Below are 5894 nucleotides of genomic sequence, written 5' to 3'. Positions count from 1 at the left end.
CGGCGGTGCTCCGACGATCTATCCCGGCGATGATCCGGCAAGCCATTCCGGGATATACAAAACGGCGCAACGAGTCCCTCCCCAATCCCGAAAGGTAGAATTCGGATACCGTTACATGATCGATACCTAAAATTAAATGAATCATCCCAAAGGTAGGATTCGGATACCGTTGCATGTTCGGTACCCAACAATGAATGAATCGTCCCTGTCCCTCCCCTTTTGCAACAAGAGCCTCCGGTACCTTTGGGCCCCGGTCGTGCGGTAGCCTCGTACACTATCGGCAGCGTGTGGCATCCCGTGGTGCAGGGCCATCGGGCACCACTGGCCCCTTTGATGTGTCGGAGCATCGGGTAGCATCGGCACCTTGGTGCATCAGATGTGCGGGAGGGTCGAGCACCAAAGCTAATTTTGGGCCCCCGTTGGTGCAAAAGCATCGGCACCATAAAGTATCCCTGTTTCAGACACATCTCTTGTCGCCGCACCGTTCGCGGTGTCAGTGCTTCAGTGATGTTGTTGTTTTGTCGCAAAGTATATAGAACGACTCTCGGCAATGGATATCTCGGCTCTCGCATCGATGAAGAACGTAGCGAAATGTGATACTTGGTGTGAATTGCAGAATCCTGTGAACCATCGAGTCTTTGAACGCAAGTTGCGCCCCAAGCCATTAGGCCGAGGGCACGTCTGCCTGGGTGTCACGCATCGTCGCCCCCATCTAACCCCGATCCCTCGGGACTCGATTGGACCGCGGGTGGAAATTAGCCTCCCGTGCGCTCACAGCTTGAGAATCGGGCGCCACCGGTGTTCGAATTGTAGTCGGAGAAGCGTCCTCAGCGGTGGACCGGGCCCAAGTCCCTTTGAAAGGGGCACCGGAGAGGGTGAGAGCCCCGTCGTGCTCGGACCTGTCGCACCATGGCGCTGCTGTCTCTGAGTCGGGTTGTTTGGGAATGCAGCCCTAATCGGGCGGTAAAGTGCATACAAGGCTAAATCTTGGTGAGAGACAGATGGCGAACAAGTTCCGCGAGGAAAGATGAAAAGGACTTTGAAAGAGAGTCAAAGAGTGCTTGAAATTATCGGGAGGGAAGCGGATAGGCGGCGATGCGCCACGGGACGGATGTGGGCGGCGAGGCCGTCTGCCGTCGGCTCGGGAGTGAACCGATCGCGGGTCGTGGCGGTGGCCCAAGCTCGGGCCTTTGATACGCTTGTGGAGCGTCATCGCCTCGATCGTGGGATCCGGCCGCGCGCTTCTCGGGGTGCCGGCACTGCATGCTCTGGCGTCGACTGCGGGCTCCCCATTCGCCCGTCTTGAAACACGGACCAAGGAGTCGACATGTGTGCTAGTTAACGGGCTAGAAAACCCGTAAGGTGCAAGGCGATTGGCGAGATCCTCACGAGTGCACCGCCGACCGACCTTGATCTTCCGAGAAGGGTTCGAGGAGAGCATACTGTCGGGACCCGAAGATGGTGAACTATGCTGGCGGGCGAAGCGGAGGAAACTCTGGTGGAGGCCGCAGCGATCTTGACGTACAAATCGTTAAATCGACTTGGGTATAGAGGCGAAAGACTAATCGAACTGTCTCGTGGTGGTTCCTCTGAAGTTTCCCTCGGGATATTTGGAGCCCTTAGCGAGTTCTATCGGGTAAAGCCAATGATTAGAGGCATCGAGGCTAACGCCGTCGACTTATTCTCAAACTTTAAATAGGTAGGACGGTCGCGGCCGCTTGTTGAGTGTGTGCCACGAATCGAGAGCTCAAGTGGGCCATTTTGGTAGCGAGCGGCGATCTTGGGATGACAGGAAGCTTGGTTATAGTGCCCAAGCAAGGCTAACCTAGAACCCACAAAGGGTGTTGGTCTATTAAGACAAGCGGGACGGTGGTCATGGAAGTCGAAATCCGCTAAGGAGTGTATAACAACTCACTGCCGAATCAACTAGGCATAAATGGATGGCGCTTAAGCGCGACCTATACTACCGTTGGGGCAAGAGCCGAGCCCCGATGAGTAGGAGGGCGGCGATCGCCAAGAAACCCGAGCACGAGCCCAGGCGGAGCGGCCGTCGGTGCGAGATCTTGGTGGTAGTAGCAAATATTCAAATGAGAACTTTGAAGGCGAAGGGGAAAGGTTCCATGTGAGCGGTACTTGCACATGGGTTAGTCGATCCCAAGAGGCGGGAAGCCCGTCCGATAGCACGTTCAGCCATGAGCCGAAGGAATCGGGTTAAAATTCTGAGCAAGGACGCGGCGGATGGCGGCAACGTGGGGAGTTTGGAGGCGTCGGCGGGGCCTTGGGAAGAGTTATCTTTTACGTTTAACGGCACGCCCACCATGGAAGCAGCTCACCGGAGGTAGGGTCGATGGTGGGAAGAGCACCGCACATCGTGTGGTGTCAGTGCGCCGGCGACCCTTGAAAATCCGGAGGACCTAGTGCCGATCCTCGCCGGTCGTACTCATAACCGCATCAGTCTCCAAGGTGAGCGACCTACGGTCAATGGAACAATGTAGGCAAGGGAATTCGCAAAATGGATCCGTAACCTCGGGAAAAGGATTGGCTCGAGAAATTTGAGACGGGGTCCCGATCCGAACCCATCATTCTTTGGTGCCATTGCTTGAGTTGCTTCCGCAGAGAGCGGGTCACCGCGTCTTGGCCGAGGGACGGATGGGAACGGCTTCTTGGGGCCTTCCCGGCGACGAACAATCGACTCGAGCTCGGTATGGACAAGGGAATCCATTGTTTAATTAAAACAAAGCATTGCGATGGTCCCTACGGATGCTCACGGAATGTGATTTACGCGATGCTCGAATGTCAAAGTGAAGAAATTCAACCAAGCGGCTAAGCGGCGGGAGTAACTATGACTCTCTTAAGGTAGCCAAATGCCTCGTCATCTAATTAGTGGCGCATAAATGGATTAACGAGATTCCCATCGTGTCCTGCTCTACTATCCGGTGAAACCACGTACCAAGGAGCGGGCTTGGCGAGAATCGTGAGGAAAGAAGACCTGTTGAGCTTGACTCTAGTCAGACTTTGTGAAATGACTTGAGAGGTGTAGGATAAGTGGGAGCTCTCGGTAAATTGAAATACCACTACTTTTAACGTTATTTTACTTATTAGTGAATCGAGGTCGAGCCTGACCCTTTTTGGACCCAAGGTCGGCTTGCCACCGATCCGACGGAAGACATTGTCGGGTAGGGAGTTAATTTGAGGCAAACACATCCGTTAAAAGATAACGCAGTGTCCTAAGATGAGCTCAACGAGAACGTAAATCTCGTGTGGAACAAAAGGGTAAAAGCTCCTTTGATTACGATTTCCGATCTGAATCTGAACCGTGAAAGGGTGGCCTATCGATCCTTTAGACCTTGAAATTTGAAGCTAGAGGTGTCGGAAAAGTTACCACAGGATAAGCGGCTTGTGGCGCCAGCGTTCATAAGCGGCGTTGCTTTTTGATCCTTGACGTCGGCTCTTCCTATCATTATGAAGCGAAATTCACCAAGTGTTGGATTGTTCACCCACCAATAGGGAGCGTGGTGGGTTTAGGCCGTCGTGAGACAAAGTTAGTTTTACCTCTTGATGGCCACGTCGCAATAATAATTCAACCTAATACGAGAGGAAGGCTGTTGATTCGCACAATTGGTTATCGTGCTTGGTTGAAAAGCCGATGGCGCCGGCTACCGTCTTATTTGGATTATGACTAAACGCCTCTAAGTCGAATCCGGGCTAGAAGCGACATACGCGCCCGTCGCCCGATTGTCGACCCATGCAGAGGGCCTTTGGCCCCTAAGGGCACGGTCGTAGGTGCGGCGACCGCGGCGGACAAGTCCGGGCGCCTCCTTGGGCGTAATTCCCATCGAGCGACGGGTAGAATCCTTTGCGGGCGACTTAAATCTGTGACGGGGTATTGTAAGTGGCGAGTGGCCTTGCGCCACGATCCACCGAGATTGACCCTTTGTCGCTCGATTAATCCTTCCCCATCTCCTTCGATCCACCCTTGTTCTTTTGCACGTCCGTACAGGGTCCCCAAGTGGGGACTTAGTGTAAGGAGTTAGTTAAACACTTGGCCGTGCCTTCCCGGGAAATATGGCACAACGGGGGCCGTGGTGGTGCGGGTGTGAGCTCTCAAGTGTTGGCGGTCTGAGCACTTGTTCAAATTTCTGCCGTGCCGTGCCATGCCATGCCATACTTCTTGTATTTGTTTTGGGCCAACAGAAAAAATTTCTAAGTTAAACACTTGGCCGTGCCGCCCCCTCGGGAAACATCGCACAGCGGGGGCCGTGGTGGTGCGAGTGCGAGCCCCCAACTGTTGGCGGCCCGAGCACTTGTTCAATTATCTACCGTGCCATCATGCCATATTTCATTCGGCTTCTTGTATTTCTTTTGGGCCAATAGAAAAAATTTTCAATTAAAAATACTAAGTGTAAGTGGCGTAAAAAAAAACTTGCCCCCATTTCAGGCATGTACGGGAGCCTCGGGCAACATCCGCAACGTAGGCCATCCCATGGTGCGGGTCATCCGGTAACATCGGCACCTTGGTGCCTCAGATCTGCGGGAGCGTTAGGCTGAAAAAAGTGTCCCTGTTTCAGACATCTGAAACCTGTCCCTGTTTCAGACACATGAATGTCGACTGGTAGCACATTGACCAAGTTTTTTTAGCTCTTTAGGGGGGAAGTGATATTGAGCAGCCAGGGGTTATCCAGGGCACTGCCCATGCCCATCGCATGCCCGGACGTCGGTGCCCCCCCACCACCGGTTAGGTTCCCGGCGGTGCTCCGACGATCCATCCCGGCGATGATCCGGCGAGCCATCCCGGGATACACAAACGGCGCAACGAGTCCCTCCCCAATCCCAAAAGGTAGAATTCGGATACCGTTACATGTTCGGTACCCAATAATGAATGAATCGTCCCTGTCCCTTCCCTTTTGCAATAAGAGCCCCTGGCACCTTTGGCCCCGCGGCGCCCCCCATCGCCGGTTAGGTTCCCGGCGGTGCTCCGGCGATCCATCCCGGCGGTGCTCCGGCAAGCCATCCTGACGGTGCTCTGGCGAGCCATCTCGGAATATCGAAAACGAAGCTACAAGTCTTCCCGGTCCTTCCCCCAAGTCCCTCCCCTTTTGAATCATCCCGGTCCCTCCCCTTTTGGAGCAAGATCCTCCGGCACCTTGGGCCCTTGGTCGTACCGGAACATCAGGCACCCTTGGTAACCTAGGACGTTGATGGTGTGGGAGCATCGGTACATTGCTGCTTGGACGTGCTGGAGCCTTGGACGCCATCGGCAACCTAGGACGTTTGTCGTGCGGGAGCCTCGGGTACCATCGGCAACCTAGGCCCCTGGTCGCGCGGGAGCCTCGATACCATCGGCAACGTAGGCCCTTGGTCGTACGAGAGCCTCGGGCACCATCGGAACCTAGGCCCTTGGTCGTGCGAGAGCCTCGGGCACCATCGGAAGCTAGGCCCCTAGTCGTGCGGGAGCCTCGGTCACCATCGGCAACCTAGGCCCTTGGTCGTGCGGGAGCCTCAGCCACCATCGGCACCTAGGCTCCTGGTCGTGTAGGAGCTTCGGCCACCATCGGCAACCTAGGCCCTTGGTCGTGCGAGAGCCTCGGGCACCATCGGCACCTAGGCCCTTGGTCGTGCGGGAGGCTCGGGCACCATCGGCACCTTGGAGCTTGGATGTGCGGGAGCCTCGGGCACCATCGGCAACCTAGGCCCTTGGTCGTGCGAGAGCCTCGAGACCATCGGCACCTAGGCCCTTGGTCGTGCGGGAGCCTCGGCCACCATCGGCACCTAGGCCCTTGGATGTGCGGGAGCCTCGGGCACCATCGGCAACCTAGGCCCCTGGTCGTGCGGGAGCCTCGGGCACCATTGGCAACCTGGGCCTTGATCGTGCGAGAACCTCGGGCACCATCGGC

At 55.8% G+C, this 5894-nt stretch overlaps 1 non-coding gene and 1 pseudogene across 1 annotated transcript; both read left to right on the top strand.

The window, feature by feature from the left end:
* Positions 1–539: 539 nt before the first annotated feature.
* On the top strand, positions 540–695 carry LOC128296082 (5.8S ribosomal RNA). The gene has a single exon (XR_008286630.1). It is a non-coding gene; the product is annotated as a 5.8S ribosomal RNA (ribosomal RNA).
* A 39-nt stretch (positions 696–734) lies between these two features.
* Positions 735–3950, top strand: LOC128295761 (28S ribosomal RNA; annotated as a pseudogene).
* The last annotated feature ends 1944 nt before the right edge of the window (positions 3951–5894 follow it).

Source organism: Gossypium arboreum, chromosome 7 (genome assembly GCF_025698485.1).
Source record: "Gossypium arboreum isolate Shixiya-1 chromosome 7, ASM2569848v2, whole genome shotgun sequence".
Taxonomy (NCBI): domain Eukaryota; kingdom Viridiplantae; phylum Streptophyta; class Magnoliopsida; order Malvales; family Malvaceae; genus Gossypium; species Gossypium arboreum.
Note: the sequence above shows the minus strand (reverse complement) of the source record. Positions and strands in the feature narration are given on the sequence as shown.